The sequence below is a fragment of the Zingiber officinale genome, chromosome 6B (assembly GCF_018446385.1).
Source record: "Zingiber officinale cultivar Zhangliang chromosome 6B, Zo_v1.1, whole genome shotgun sequence".
Classification (NCBI taxonomy): Eukaryota; Viridiplantae; Streptophyta; class Magnoliopsida; order Zingiberales; family Zingiberaceae; genus Zingiber; species Zingiber officinale.
Genome location: NC_055996.1, coordinates 48,780,859 through 48,797,511, shown reverse-complemented (window position 1 = coordinate 48,797,511; position 16,653 = coordinate 48,780,859).

The window sequence follows — 16,653 nt, the reverse complement described above, 5'->3', positions numbered from 1 at the left end:
TACCCGCCTCCGATAAAATAGAAAGGTCCAGTCCGACTCCGAGATACTCGTCTCGCGTCACAGTCCTGTGTCAAACCATAAATCTTTTTATTTAGCTACACTTCTCATAAATAGCTAAATACAATCTCTAAATCCTAAAATTAGAGTAAAACCCTAATCAAATATAACTCAAGTTAACTAGAGTTAGTTTCCTTAACCTTAACCATCCTACTATTCGGGTTCAATTGAAACCTACACACGATTCCAAATTAACATATAATGCCAACACAACTAGCAAACATCTACAACAAAGTCCAAAACCCTAAATCTTACCTCAAACTCACAGCCAGATAGTTCCTACCGGAGAAGGGTTGTTTTGCTGCTGTAAACAAAAACAAGCAAACCTCACAATTGTTACGCAAAACTTACAACCATATAAAAACTTCCACTAACAGCTACCTAGAATCACCAAATCCTTACCTTGTTGCTGCTAGATCAAGACTTGTGGCTGAATTGGGTTGTCCGCCACTAGAAGATGACTGCCTGTTGCTTCCTCTGCCGAGACTTCACTGTAGGAGATGGCTGAAGAAAGACACAACAGTGGAATTAGGGCACGGACGAACACACCAAGGCTAGGGTTGCTGCTCCCAACTAAAAACCTTCTCAAACCTCTGAATTCCAGCGATCTAGGGCACAGCACAGTGGAGGGAGGCCGACACAAAGGAGATCGGCAAAGGCTCAACTGCTAGGGCTGAGGAAAGCTTCGGCCTCTGTGGTCGGCGTCGGCTCTATGGTCGGCGTCGGCTCTGCGGTGGCGGCAGAGGAGAGGAGAAGAGAAGAACTGCCTCGAGCAGTTAGGGCAGGGGGAGACAGCGTCGGGAAGGAGAAGGCCGACGTCGCTGGCGTCGGGGCAGAAGCTAAGGCACCGGCGTTTGAGGTCGTCGGCTGAGGTGGCGATCGGCTTTCACCGAGAAGAGGAGAAGATAAAGGGGAGGAACCGCCGTGGCCGGCGGTTAGGGCACCGAAGGAGAAGGTGCGCGGCGTCGGGGAGAAGAAAGAAGGGTGCGGGGACGGCTCGGGTTCGGCGACAAAAGCAAAGGAAAAAGAAATAAATAAAGAAAAAGGAATTCAGAAATTCAACTTTTCCTCATTTAAATGGGATAGCCTAAACAAGCTTTTCCGGACCTCGTTTTTATCCCCGTCAACTCATCCGTACGAGCTCCGAAAAATTCCGGAAAATTCCCTAAATCATATTCGCCTATTTCCGGTATTTTACATTCTCCCCCACTTATAAAAATTTGGTCCCCAAATTTCGTTATCTACCATCAGCAAGTACTAACAACAAATATAGAATATAAATGCTGAACGGTAAATAAATCACATACCTCAAGTGAAAAGATGGGGATATCGAGCTCGGATAGTGTCCTCGAGCTCCCAAGTAGCCTCCTCGTCCGAATGATGCTGCCATCCGACTTTAACCAGCCGGATGGTCTTGTTCCGCAACTGACGCTCCTTCCGGTCGAGAATCCGTACCGGAACCTCCTCATAGGTAATGTCAGGCTGAACTAGAACTGGGATATTTGCCAGCACATGCGTCGGATCGGGTACATATCTCCTCAGCATGGATACATGAAATACATCGTGCACGCCTGACAGGGACGGTGGTAGTGCCAGTCGGTAAGCTACTGCTCCGATCCTCTCAAAGATCTCGAAGGGACCAATATACCGCGGAGCTAGCTTACCTCTGAGGCCAAATCTCTTCACCCCTTTCGTGGGTGAAACTCGCAGAAATACATGGTCGCCCACAGAGAACTCTAGTGGTCTGCGTCTCCGATCAGCATAACTCTTCTGGCGATCCTGCGCCTCTGACATCCTCCGTCTGATAGTACGGACCAACTCTGCATCCTGCTGAACTCTATGAGGTCCCAACAGCTGGGCCTCTCCAACCTCATCCCAAAGGACGGGTGTCTGACAAGGTCTACCATACAACGCCTCAAACGGTGCCATCTGGATAGCCGAATGGAAGCTGTTGTTGTAAGCAAACTCTACTAACGGTAGATGGTCCTCCCAACTGCCTCCGAAATCCATAACACATGACCTCGTGCAGTCCTCTAAAGTCAGATAATGGTCCGCTCGATTGCCCATCCATCTGTGGATGGAAGGTCATCTTGAACGGAGTGTGCCCAAGGCTGCTGCGGATCGCCGAAACGAGACGTAAACCGTGGATCTCTATCCGAAATAATACTCAACGGAACACCATGTAGTCTGAAAATCTCTCGACAATACAAATCTGCTAATCGATCCAGGGGATCAGTCCTCCGAATCGCTAAAAAGTGCGCGGATTTGGTTAATCGATCAACGATTACCCAAATCGCGTCATGGCCTCGTCGTGTCCTCGGCAACCCTACCACGAAGTCCATGGTAATGTGATTCCACTTCCACTCGGGAATAGGAATCCGCTGAAGTAATCCTGCAGGTCTCTGGTGCCTTCACTGACAGACAAGACATCTAGCTACGAAATCCGCGATGTCTTTCTTCATGCCGTTCACCAGTAGGAACGCCTCAAGTCTCGATACATACGGGTTCCGCTGGATGGATCGCAAAAAACGATGTGCCTCTGTAGTAGCTCTGTAAGACCGGATGAGACCGAGTGCGCATAATCCGCCTCGGAGTATATAACACCCTCCTCGCTCGTGTGAACTCTGCTGCCCAAGCTATTCGATCGCCGATGAACTGCAAATCGATCACCGGCTGTGCCTCTCGGATCCTCGTCCCGATCGGCTGAGCAACCATGGTAACAAGAATACCCGCTCTGTCGGTCCCTGCTCCTCAAGATCTAACTCCAGAAACTCTGAATCAAATCTGAATGAAATCCGGTGGCAAGCTAAAGTCCCTCTGGACTTCCTGCTGAGTGCATCTGCAACCACATTAACTTTCCGGTGGTAGCTAATGGTACAATCGTAGTCCTTCAGAACTCCATCCATCTCCTCAGTCGGAGATTAAGTTCCTTCGAGTGAAAATGTATTTGAGACTCTTATGATCGGTGAGAATCTCAAATGTGATACCATATAAATGATGGCGCCAAAGCTTCAGAGCAAAGATGATGGCCGCTAACTCCAGGTCATGAACTGGTAATTCTTCTTATGCTCCTTCAACCGACGAGAAGCATAAGAGACTACTCTGCCGTCTGCATCAAAACAACAAACCCTGAAGAGACGCGTTGGTGTAAAGTACAAATCCATCCTCTCCGGAAGGTAAAACCAAAGCTGAGCCGACACTAATCTCGCTTTCACTCCGAAGCCGGTCTCGCAATCCTCGGACCATATAAACTTCACGCCTTTCCCGGTAAGGCGGCATAGCAATACGCGAGAAACCCTCGACAAAGCGTCGGTAATATCCGCCAATCGAGCTGCGAATCTCTCGGCGACTTTGCTCCCAGCAGGTGTGACCTCGATCTTCGAGGATCAATGAAATACCGCTAGAAACCACGTGTCCCGAAAACCGATCGAGGATAGCGGAATGCACACTTGCTCAACCGCAGATCGATGTCGTCGAAGAATCTCCAAGACTGCGAAGATGTTGTGCATGCTCCTCCTCGGGCGAGTAGACCAATATGTCATCAATGAAAGCGATAACAAACTGATCCAGAAAAAGATGGTTCATCAAGTCCATAAACACCGTGGAGCATTGGTAAGCCAAATGGCATTACAAAAACTCATAATGACCATATCTCGTACGGAAAGCGTCTTCTGGATATCGGAATCTCAGCTGATGATATCCGGATCGCGGATCAATCTTAGAATACACTGAAGTACCGAGCTGATCAAAAAATCCTCAATCCGTGGTAATGGATATTTATTTCTGACGATCAGAATTCAGTTGCCTGTAGTCAATACATAACCTCATGGTGCCGCTTTCTTCTTGACAAATAGAACTGGAGAACCCCATGGTGAAACACTAGGGCGAATGAATCCCTGTCTAAAAGCTCCGGGTTGAACCTTCACTCGTTCAACTCTTTTGGTGCCATAAGATACGGAGCTTTGTCGGTGCGGTTCCCGAAATCAGCTCAATAGCGAACTCCACCGCCTCCGAGGCAAACCTGGCAGCTCCTCCGGAAATACATCCGGGTACTCGACTACAGGAACATCGGAGAGTCGCGAACTACTCATCGCCCTCCGCATCGATCAGCGATAACGAGAAACCATGACGTGTGATGAGAACTGCGGCTTGAATCGCCGAAATAATTGAGATACCGTCGTCTCGATGCCGGTGAAACTCCACGAGGGTTGGTTCGGAGGTGGAAGGTGACCACCCTCGTCGGCAATCAACGGTAACATGATGACAGCCAATCCATGCCAAGTATGACATCAAACTCGACCATCTCCAATACTAGAAGATCATAAGTATCATGTTGCCAAAGTCTAACGGGCAACCTCGATCTCTGGGTGACCTCTAAAGTATCACCGGACGGTAGGGAGACAATCAATCGCCGCAACCTAACAGTGGGTAATCTACCAATCTCCGCATAAAGTGCAGGATATAAAAGAATGCGAACTACCAATATCAATCAAAATATCAGCGATAAATGCATAAATAGAAATCGTATCACGGAAAACGGATCCGGCTGAGCATCCTCTCTGGTAATCGCATGAACACGACCAGTCTCTGGTGGAGGAGGAGGTGGTAACATCTGCCGGTAGCCGCTGGGTGGTGAAGCGCCACCGATGCCGCTAGACTATGTGCGAGATAAGGCCGAGAGGATGGTGATCTTGTAGCATGGTGACTGGCCGAGACCGAGTCGTCGCCTCGGAGTCGGATAATAAGGTCTGGAGCAAAACTGGGGTGCTTCTGAGCCCGAGTACTCTGTCAAGCATGCCAAATCTTTGCTGCCGGAGGAGTTGCTCCTCATCGACGTGTGAAGATTGGGCTTTCGCCCTCCTCGATATGCTTACGGTGACTAGACTATCCCCTCGACCGACCCTCCGGGCCGTGTCTTGAGCCTTGGTGACAATCTCGGCTCTGGTGCCCAGGCAGTTTGCAATAAAAGCAAACTGACTGTCCCAGAGAGCAAGCGGGGTGAGGTGATCTCTGGATCCACATCGAAACAATGAGTATCACCGGAAGGTGGTTGCTGCTTGAGAAACCGGAACGTCCAAGAAAACCACCCGATTTACGAGGCCTCACGAGGCCTTAGTACCACCTGACTGGCCTACATGACTACTCGAGGCATCACATGCGGTGTCTCTTTGGACACCTTCAAGTCCGGCCCGTATGCTTTCTTTTCTGTCGGATATCTTGTCTGCCGAGCTAACTCTATCATCAAAGCTCGATTCAATGCATCGAGTAAGATGAAATCCCTAATCCGTAAGCAGTACATGCAGATAGCCCAATCTGTATAAATCTGCATCATACGAGTTACTCCTCCGACTAACTCGGACAAAACTGTGCGCAACCGGAGGAATTCAAGATATACTCGGCCATCAGCGATTATTCGCCTCGAGACTCACACGAGCCATCGATAGGACGGTGGAAAGAAACGGCTCTCAAAAGCCTCTCGAACTGGTCCATGTGACGTGCGCTCACAATAATATGTTGAGTAACCCACTGCATTAACTTCATCCGTAAATGGTAAGCGGCGACTGCTTTCTCCCACTCGGAGCAAGCCATATAGAAGAAAGTCTGCTCCATAGTCTCTATCCATGACAGAGCCATACTCGGATCGAGATCTCCGCGGAAAAGAGTGAAACGAGTCTTCATCGACTCGGCCAGTGCTGGAATCCTAGCTCGTGCAGCGACAATATCAGTGAGCTGTGTCGGGACGGCTGCAGGAACTGGCGGAAACACTGGAGCTGATACTACAGGTGGTACCGCGGAATAGACCGGAGGAGGAACTCCCGATGCTGCTGTATATACCGGAGCATAAGACGTCGGTGGTACTGCCTAGGGAACAAAAGTGGTGGCAGCTGGAGGTACGGTAGGTAATGGTACCGGATATGGTGCAGCTGCTGCTACTGTAGGCACTGGGGGCACTGGTGCCACTGGTGTCGGGTACACTGTAGGTCCAAGTGGCGGTGGTCCTGAATACACCGTAGGCTGCGCTGGAGCAGATGTCAGGTACATGAATGGTACTCCTGATGGTACTGTAAACAGGGTAGGCGTGGATACCGTCGGTGTGGCCAAAGTAGGTATCTCTACAGGAGCTATCGGGATTTGAGAGCCCGATGCTCCTGCTGCATCCTGAGTCTCACGGTCGGGCTCACTAACAAAGGGCATCTCTGGCATATCCAGAGATCCCGTGGTCCTAGCACGTGGTCGTCCAGCACCACGTCTCGCAGCAATACGAGTAGATCGTCTCATATATGTTAAATTAAATTACAGATATCAATACCAATATAACTAACATAAAAATAACAACATACCTATTTGCCGTCTGGAGATGTTCCGTCGCTGTCCAGTCCCCAATTTGACCTCAAAATTCCGAACGTACATATCGGAAATAAATAAAAGCAAAATCCAAACATAACCATATAGCCTGAAAATGCCTGCCGTTGCCTGGTCCCAAAACCCGAAAAATCACATCAAGAAAATCGAATCCGAAATCCAAAACACCAAAACAGGTATCATACCTGCTTCGATACCATAAATTGGTATCAGATAAATTTCAGAAAATCCAAAACGCATAACAAGTATCGTAAACCTGCTCCGATACCACTAAATTGTCACGCCCCGAAAGGAGTCCCTGCCAGACAAAAATTTGGCAAGATCTCCCCTGTACCGGTGACAATCTAAAACATAACTACATACTCACCACATGCGGTTGGAATCATAACAATAATAAAAATCAATCACCACGCAGTTTATATATATATTCCGACTCAAAAACCACCCTACTCAACTATACTCGTAAAGCTCAAAACCGACGAACTCACCTCTTCCGCCATCCAGGCAGGCATGTAGTAGAATAAAACCAAATCCAAATCCATCAATATAATAAAATCTATATCATGTCCATAAGCAAATAAATCCGAACATAACGAGTTCAAACGGTCTAGAAGAAAGAAACCAAAGAAACCAAACATATCCGGAGGCGGGACCCGACTACGTCATGAGGACTAGCGACGGAACTCCCTCCCGACAAAGATCAACCGAAAATATCAACAATGGAGGCGGGTGAGTCCAACACTCGGCAGTACAGTTGATATGCAAAGTAAAGAAACAACACCTAGCACTAATCATGCACAGTCTTCCGATAAGAAAGATAAGAATGCATTTGAAATAAGCAGGAGAATCTTTGTACTAACTGAGTCCCGAGTATAAGGTCAACAATCGAGGGATAAGGAAATCTGATGCATGTCAAACATAGGTATCCAAACAATATGCAGCATATAAATGCAGCAAACACAAACACAAGCAATAAATGCATCATGCATATGATGCCAATGATGCATCCTGGTCACCCCTGACGCCAGTCGATCATCTCACACACATAGTGAGGCCGAGTGGGTAGGGCTGTGACAACCGTGCACTCTGTCGTCACTACTCCTGATGAGTGACCGAGTGGACGGGATGTTGTCGGAGTACACCTATCCTCCTACCCCAAATCATAGATGGGGGAGCGCAATGCTCTCAACTCCCGGTACTCAAAGACGGGGAGGAATCCCTGCCGGATAACACGTTGTGTCACACTACCCATGAGCGGACCAACGGTGCCTAACAGAGTCCTTGCTGCAACACACTCAGCCTGAATCGACCACTAACCCATGAGTGGTGGTGTGTACAGATCCATGTAACTGGCGATGTGCTCAACAATAATGGAGCGGACTATCGCACAGCATGCAATCATGCAAATGGTGCATGGCACTAACCACAAGAATATCCTGACCTAATCCACATATATATAAAAATACATCAAAGGTCAACGAATCCAAAACAATCCAAAGGTATACAGAAGGTATAAAACCTAGGTCCTGAACATGGTCAAGCATGGTATATCACTACCCCTATAAGCATGTATAAACAGGTAAAATATACCTGAGATGCAAAACCAATCAATCAATCAAGCATATAAGATTTGGGCAGTGATTAACCGAAACAGATAAGAAACACAATTAATACAACATGTTAATTTAATTACTAAGCATATCAAATGACATAAGTCAAAAGTACCCGCCTCCGATAAAATAGAAAGGTCCAGTCCGACTCCGAGATACTCGTCTCGCGTCACAGTCCTGTGTCAAACCATAAATCTTTTTATTTAGCTACACTTCTCATAAATAGCTAAATACAATCTCTAAATCCTAAAATTAGAGTAAAACCCTAATCAAATATAACTCAAGTTAACTAGAGTTAGTTTCCTTAACCTTAACCATCCTACTATTCGGGTTCAATTGAAACCTACACACGATTCCAAATTAACATATAATGCCAACACAACTAGCAAACATCTACAACAAAGTCCAAAACCCTAAATCTTACCTTAAACTCACAGCCAGATAGTTCCTACCGGAGAAGGGTTGTTTTGCTGCTGTAAACAAAAACAAGCAAACCTAACAATTGTTACGCAAAGCTTACAACCATATAAAAACTTCCACTGACAGCTACCTAGAATCACCAAATCCTTACCTTGTTGCTGCTAGATCAAGACTTGTGGCTGAATTGGGTTGTCCGCCACTAGAAGATGACTGCCTGTTGCTTCCTCTGCCGAGACTTCACTGTAGGAGGTGGCTGAAGAAAGACACAACAGTGGAATTAGGGCACGGACGAACACACCAAGGCTAGGGTTGCTGCTCCCAACTAAAAACCTTCTCAAACCTCTGAATTCCAGCGATCTAGGGCACAGCACAGTGGAGGGAGGCCGACACAAAGGAGATCGGCAAAGGCTCAACTGCTAGGGCTGAGGAAAGCTTCGGCCTCTGTGGTCGGCGTCGGCTCTATGGTCGGCGTCGGCTCTGCGGTGGCGGCAGAGGAGAGGAGAAGAGAAGAACTGCCTCGAGCAGTTAGGGCAGGGGGAGACAGCGTCGGGAAGGAGAAGGCCGGCGTCGCTGGCGTCGGGGCAGAAGCTAAGGCACCGGCGTTTGAGGTCGCCGGCTGAGGTGGCGATCGGCTTTCACCGAGAAGAGGAGAAGATAAAGGGGAGGAACCGCCGTGGCCGGCGGTTAGGGCACCGAAGGAGAAGGTGCGCGGCGTCGGGGAGAAGAAAGAAGGGTGCGGGGACGGCTCGGGTTCGGCGACAAAAGCAAAGGAAAAAGAAATAAATAAAGAAAAAGGAATTTAGAAATTCAACTTTTCCTCATTTAAATGGGGTAGCCTAAACAGGCTTTTCCGGACCCCGTTTTTATCCCCGTCAACTCATCCGTACGAGCTCCGAAAAATTCCCGAAAAATTTCCAAAAGTTCCGGAAAAATTCCCTAAATCATATTCGCCTATTTCCGGTATTTTACACGTTGCAGCACTCCGGGATCGTCTCGTTAGCAGTTTGTAGCAGAAAGATCGCTTAGAAGAAGATGTCTCTTACTGCTGCTCGAGACATCCTTTTATACTGTGTTGAAGGTGCCTCCAACACCCTCAAAGGCGCCTGCAACGAGCCGAGTCAGCCACGTGGATTGGATCGAGCCAGGTCGTACCTCATCCACTTGAAGGCGCCTCCAACGCCCTCCAAGGCGCCTTCAGCCGGCGGTCCAAGGCGCCTCCAGATCCTCTTGAGGCACCTCCAGCTCCTCTTCATAGCTGGCTTCGGCTTTGCACCCGAGGCGCCTCCAAGCCCCATGGAGGCGCCTCGGGCACTGTTCATCCGAGGTCAAGTGTGCTATTTTGTCCCTGCACAATGTGTTAGTCCACAAAATACACATATACCCTGCAAGACAAGGTTAGCACACATAAATATGATAAGAAAGGTGTTTTGACAGTCTCTGGAGTCTGGATTGTCTAGGTCTGAATTCGGATTTCCAACCGGAAACCCTAGGTCGACCCGACGCCTACTGTTCCCTCTGCGGGGAACGTGTCCTCACCTACTCCTCTCAGGAGAGTTACCTGATGCCAGTCTAGTCCTCCAGACCGACTGGACTTTCTGCCTAGAGTTACCACCCCCTAGGACCTAGGGTTACCGCCCCCTAGGGTTTTTCTCCACCTAGGGTTACCACCCCTAGGACCTAAGGTTACCCCCCCCCCCCCTTAGAATTTTCCTCCACCTAGGGTTACCACCCTCTAGGACCTAAGGTTTCCGCCCCTTAGGATTTTTCCTCCACCTAGAGTTACCACCCCCTAGGACCTAAGGTTACCCCCCTTAGGATTTTCCTCCACCTAGGGTTGCTGCCCCCAAGGACCTAAGGTTACCACCCCTTAGAATTTTTCACCTGCCTAACCACAGTTAGGACTTTCCTGAAACCTCATTCAAGCATGTTAGAAAACAAGTAATCTTAACTTTGAATCCCTTTGCCATTATCAAAACTTGGATTCGATCGTCGGATGCTTCCCGCACCAACAATCTCCCTCTTTTTTATTATGGCAACCGAAATTCAAAGTTAAGTAAAAAGACTGTGATAGCACAAGTATGAATTTAGCAAAAACATATAAGCATAAATTCAGCACACACATAAATACATAAATCCAACACACGCATAAATAAGCACATATAAAGCTCCCCCTAAATAAAAGCTTTCTTAAAATTTTTATTTGAATTTCCTTATACTCTCCCCCTTTGCCATATATCAAAATAAAAGGAGAGTAAAAAGAAAGTGAGAGATAAATGGCCTTAGCTAAAATACTTTTTAATACTTTGGTAAATCTTGAAAAGACTTTTGAAAAAAACTTAGTTAGATTCGAAAGGCTTTGTTGAAAAATATTTCGTTAAATTCTTAAAGCCTTTTAAAAGATATTTATTTTGAAAAGCTTTTTGAATAATATTAAGTTAAATTTTGAAAAGCTTCTAAAAAGTTAGGTAAACTTGAGAAACTTTTGTAAAATGCTTAAATAGAACTTTTTAGAAAACTAAGTTTGAAGGAATTTTCTAAACAACACTTAATTAAATTTGAAAAGTCTTTTGAGAAAAATATTTAACTTAGTTAATTTTGAAAAAGGCTATAGAAGTCACTTATCTAAATTTGAAAAGAAACGTTAGAGAATACTTAGCTAAATTTTAACAAGCCTTTTGAAAAACACTTAACTCAATTTGAAATGGTTTTGAAAATACTTAGCTCAATTTCAATAAAGATTAGCTAAACATAATCTTTTGAAACTAATTGTTGTTTGAAAAATGAGCTATTTAAAAGATTTTGACAAACACTTAAAGGTATAAATACTTAACCCTCTTTTTTTAAAAAAAACTTTGCTTAAGTACTTAACTTTAAAAGGATTTTTATAAAAGCTTAACTTAAGTACTTAGCTTTGAGAGACAGTTTCTTGCAAAAAAAACTTAGTAAAATATTTGGATAATTTTAGTGCTTAGTTTTGAAAAATGATTAACTAAAAATCCAAGCTTTTAAAAATAATGTTAATTCAATATTAAGCTTAATATCATATCTATTTTAAAGCTGAGTCAAAAATAATTTTTTATTTTAAGTCAAGTCAAAAATAATTTTTAAAACCAAGTCAAAGATAATTTTTATTTTAAAGGAAAACTAACTTAAAAAAATCAACTCCCCCTTGATTAATGTCTTAATAAATTCTTAGGGTCCTATAGTCCAAGCATGTATTTAAGAATTATTTTCCTAATTTTCCATCTCACTCATTCTAGGTTATCAAGCATGTTCAGCTTATGAGTGAGTGTGAGATGCAGTTGCCTTTATTTTAATTAAAAAATATTGATATTTAAACTAAGTTTAAGTTTGATTTTCAAATGAGTGAACATTTAGAATTTTGATGAAAAAATTAATACTTTGATTGAAATTAATTAGCCTTTAAAAATTAATTATGATTGGAACCTTAATAATTAAAGAATTAAATAAGATTTTTGAAATGATATAGAATTAAATAAGATTTACGATTTTAAAATTAATTATAGAATAAAAATTATTTCAAATAATTTAAAAAGATTTAAAATTATTTTTAAATGATTTTGAAATAATTTTTAAAAAGATTTTAAATAATTTTTGAAATGATTTTTAAAATAAATTTTGAAATAATTTTGAAATAGTTTTCAAAATGATTTTTAAAAGAATTTTTTAAAAGAATTTTTAAAATAGTTTTTAAAGTATTTTCAAAAGAATTTTAAAATGATTTTTAAAATAATTTTTAAAGAATTTTTTTAAATGATTTTTTAAAAAGATTTTTAAAAGAATTTTTAAAATGATTTTTAAAAGAATTTTTAAAGTGATTTTAAATTTAATTTTTTATTTAATTTAATTTGAATTTAATTTAATTTAATTTTTAATTTAATTTATTTTTAAAGTTAATTTAATTTTTAATTTAATTTTAATTTAATTTAATTTAATTTAACTTGAATTTTGAGTTTTGTCCTTAGTCATCTCACCCGATCTAGATTTTTCAATCAGGAGATCCTATAATTTTGTGAGATGAATTAGGTTCAATTATAGAGTTTGGTTTAACTTTATATTAGATTTAGGTTTAGCTTTGGGCTCAACAAATAGACATTCTTTGGATAAACTTCTGGGGTATGGTGAGTCACTTGGACATCATTAAAGTATTCATGCATTCGAGGTTTTTCAAATAGTCCTATCCACTGAACTTAGTACAAAACCTTGGTCTAACTAGTTAGGATCCATAAATGGTAGCTTTGGTCAGTTCCATTTAACCAAATGCACGAGGTCAAAGCCATATCTTCCTAGACATGTATAGACTAACCTTCCCTAACGTACTATCATCCAATACTTCACCAATACCGTGGGTCAAGTTAAACTTAGCCCTTTTTATTCTAGCCCTAATTACCCTGCTGGGTAGGTTGTGTTTGGTTACCCTGTCGGGTAGATTCCTTTTGGAGGTGCTAGCTATTCTGGAGCCTCCATTATTGATTATATTCCTTTAATTTTATTTGTTAAGATAATTATTTATTTATTTATTAAGATGAATTTAATTAATTATTTATTTGTTAAGATAATTTTTATTTATTTATTAATTAGATTTGAGTTATATTTAAATTAAGTTTAGTAAATAAAAGGTACTTGATTATAGCTTGGTATGTAGTATTTAAGTTTTACTTTAGACTTATAACCCAAGTATAGATTTCATGATTTGACTAAATTATTAACAATCTTCTCTAATTTATCAATTTTATCTTTTAAAATATTATTTTGTATTTCTAATTTTCTAAGAGTTAATTTCTTATTTTTATTTGAATTAATTTTATTCATTACATTATTAGCATGTATATCTAATTTTGAAGAGAAATCTATACTAGAGCAAGCAAGATTAGTTAAACTAGTGCAATCATGTGTTGTAAAAACTGGATTTTCATATGATGTAAATGTACTAACCTTGATTTCTCCCTCTGGATTCTTAGGTCTTCTTTCTGGGCATTGTCTTTTGTAATGACCCATTTGTTTGCATTTGGAGCATTTAATGTGTTTCTTCCCTCTCCTGATCTTTTTCTCCTTCTCCTCCGATTGTGTCGGTCGAGTCTTACGAGTGGGGCATTCGTTTCTATAGTGCCCTCTCTCCCTACACTTAAAATAGGTTATGAGAGATTTACAATTTGAATTTATAATTTTACCTTTTAGATCCGTGATAGGATCCTCCCCCTTGACTGTTGCAGTCTCGAATTCAGACTTAGATTTAGCAATTTCTTCTCTGGCCATTAGTGCTATGAAGTCGGTCTGATCCGATTCTTCTGAGTCTGGTTTAGAGGTTGATTCTGGAAAGTCATGTTCGAATTCGAACTTTGGTTTATCTTAATCTTCTGACTCTGAAGGAATTTCATGAAGCTTGAGCACTTTCTTCCAAAGCTCCTTAGTATTGTTGAATTTTCCAACTCGATCAAGATATGAATTTGTTAGTCTGCATAGGAGAATCCATGTTGCTTTTGCATTTGCCTCGAATGTTCTTATTGTTTGTGCATCCCACTTGTCACAGGTGATGGGTACACCTTCTTCGGTGGGGAGAATAAATCCAATATGGACTATGGTCCATATTTCTGCTTCGGTCTTCAATTGGTGCTCCATCTGGTCTTTCCAGTATCTAAAATTTTTGCTGGACAGAGGTGGTAGATATGTGGAGTTGTACCCATCTTCGTAGGCCATTAAGAAGGAATCTCACAAAATAAACACAATAAAACTTGTTCCAAGACTTGGTCTTGGATCAGTAGTGCGGGAAAGAATAGAAGTAGAAATTCATGAATTTCGAGAAAAAAATAAAATAATAATAAAATATTATTAAAATATATTATTTTAAATTTTACTAAATTCGATATTTTATCAATACTAATAAACAGTGAAGAGATGAAAATGAATTTTTCGAAAATAGTTTTGGAGGGGAAAAAACGAAAGGCGTAAGGTTTTATTTTTACCCTATTCGAACGAGAAAGCGACGAAAAAATGCTCGAACAGTAGTTGTACCAATTCAGAGCAACCCTGCTCTGATACCAATTGTTGGATCGAAAGAGCTAGAGAGGGGGGAGTGAATAGTACTCGTGGCTTTCACTATCTTCGAATTCGTAAATCGTACGAGTTAAAGTAGCGAAAATTAAAAGAACACAATCAAACAAGAGGAGTTACTTGGTTCGGAGCCTGTGACGACTCCTACTCCAAAGCCCGCGATCGTTGATCGCTTCCGGTGGGCAACAACTATAAGCTCGAATAATGGTTACAGAATTATTACAATCTATTTGAATTGAAAGAGTATACCGACAATAAGAATGTGTAATTTCGAAGCTTCGGGTCATCGGGATCTCGTTGCAGCACTCCGGGATCGTCTCGTTAGCAGTTTGTAGCAGAAAGATCGCTTGGAAGAAGATGTCTCTTACTGCTGCTCGAGACATCCTTTTATACTGTGCTGAAGGCGCCTCCAACACCCTCCAAGGTGCCTACAACGAGTCGAGTCAGCCGCGTGGATTGGATCGAGCGAGGTCGCACCTCATCCACTTGAAGGCGCCTCCAACGCCCTCCAAGACGCCTTCAGCCGGCGGTCCAAGGCGCCTCCAGATCCTCTTGAGGCGCCTCCAGCTCCTCTTCGCAACTTGCTTCGACTTTGCACCCGAGGCGCCTCCAAGCCCCATGGAGGCGCCTCGGACACTGTTCATCCGAGGTCAAGTGTGCTATTTTATCCCTGCACAATGTGTTAGTTCACAAAATACACATATACCCTGCAAGACAAGGTTAACACACATAAATATGATAAGAAAGGTGTTTTGACAGTCTCTGGACTGTCTGGGTCTGACTTCGGATTTCCAACTGGAAACCCTAGGTCGACCCGACGCCTACTGTTCCCTCTGCGGGAAACGCGTCCTCACCTACTCCTCTAAGGAGAGTTACCTGATACTAGTCTAGTCCTCCAGACCGACTAGACTTTTTGCCTAGGGTTACCGCCCCCTAGGATTTTTCTCCACCTAGAGTTACCACCCCCTAGGACCTAAGGTTACCCCCTTAGGATTTTCCTCCACCTAGGGTTACCACCCCCTAGGACCTAAGGTTTCCGCCCCTTAGGATTTTTCCTCCACCTAGGGTTACCACCCCCTAGGACCTAAGGTTACCCCCTTAGGATTTTCCTCCACCTAGGGTTGTCGCCCCTAGGACCTAAGGTTACCACCCCTTAAAATTTTCCACCTGCCTAATAACAGTTAGAACTTTCCTGAAACCTCATTCAAGCATGTTAGAAAACAAGTAATTTTAACTTTGAATCCCTTTGCCATTATCAAAACTTGGGTTCGATCGTCGGATGCTTCTCGCACCAACAGCAAACCCTGCCAAGTCTGATTACGAACGCCTAATCATTTTACAGCTCAAAATAAAAAAACACTATAATTAATCGAGCACAGATCTCCTGGACCACTTTTTATGGTCCGTGATCCGATCGTAAATATTTACGATCCCTTCTTGGGCTCATCGTCCCCATTAAATTATAGTTTTTGTTCAGAGCAGTTCGGCCGCCCGAAGGCCTCCGATGGTAGATAAGTGGCCAAGTTACTAGGCGCTGAGTGAGGATGTCCTTCGAGCGGCCTCCGGCCGCCCCCTTAGAACAAAAACTATAACTTGGTCGGGACGATGAACCCAGGAAGGGATCACAACCATTTGCGACCGGATCGCGATCGCAAATGCGAGTCGGACATCCCCTGGACCACAAAAAGTGGTCTAGGAGATCCTGCGGAAGGGGCGAACACAGTAGGGATCTCCTAGTCCATAAATTATGGACCAGGAGATGATCCATTACATGAGGACTCTTAATTTGGATAGACTCCATCTTTAAATAGATGAGTTCATCCAAATTAATAGTCTAAAAAAGCGGACCATCCTCTGGTCCGTAATTTGCAGACCAGAGGATCAGTCCTCGGAGCACAGATCTCGTGGACCACTTTGTTGTGGTTCAGGAGATGTGCCACTCGTATTTACGGTCAAATTGTGACTGCGATCCGACCACAAATGGTTGCGATCCCTTCCTGGGTTCATTGTCCCCACCAGGTTATAATTTTTGGTCGGAGCGGGCGACCGGAAGCCGCTCGGAGGCCTTCGGTGATGGATAAGTGGCCTGGGCGACGAGCGAGGGTGTCATCCGGGCGACCTCCGACCGCTC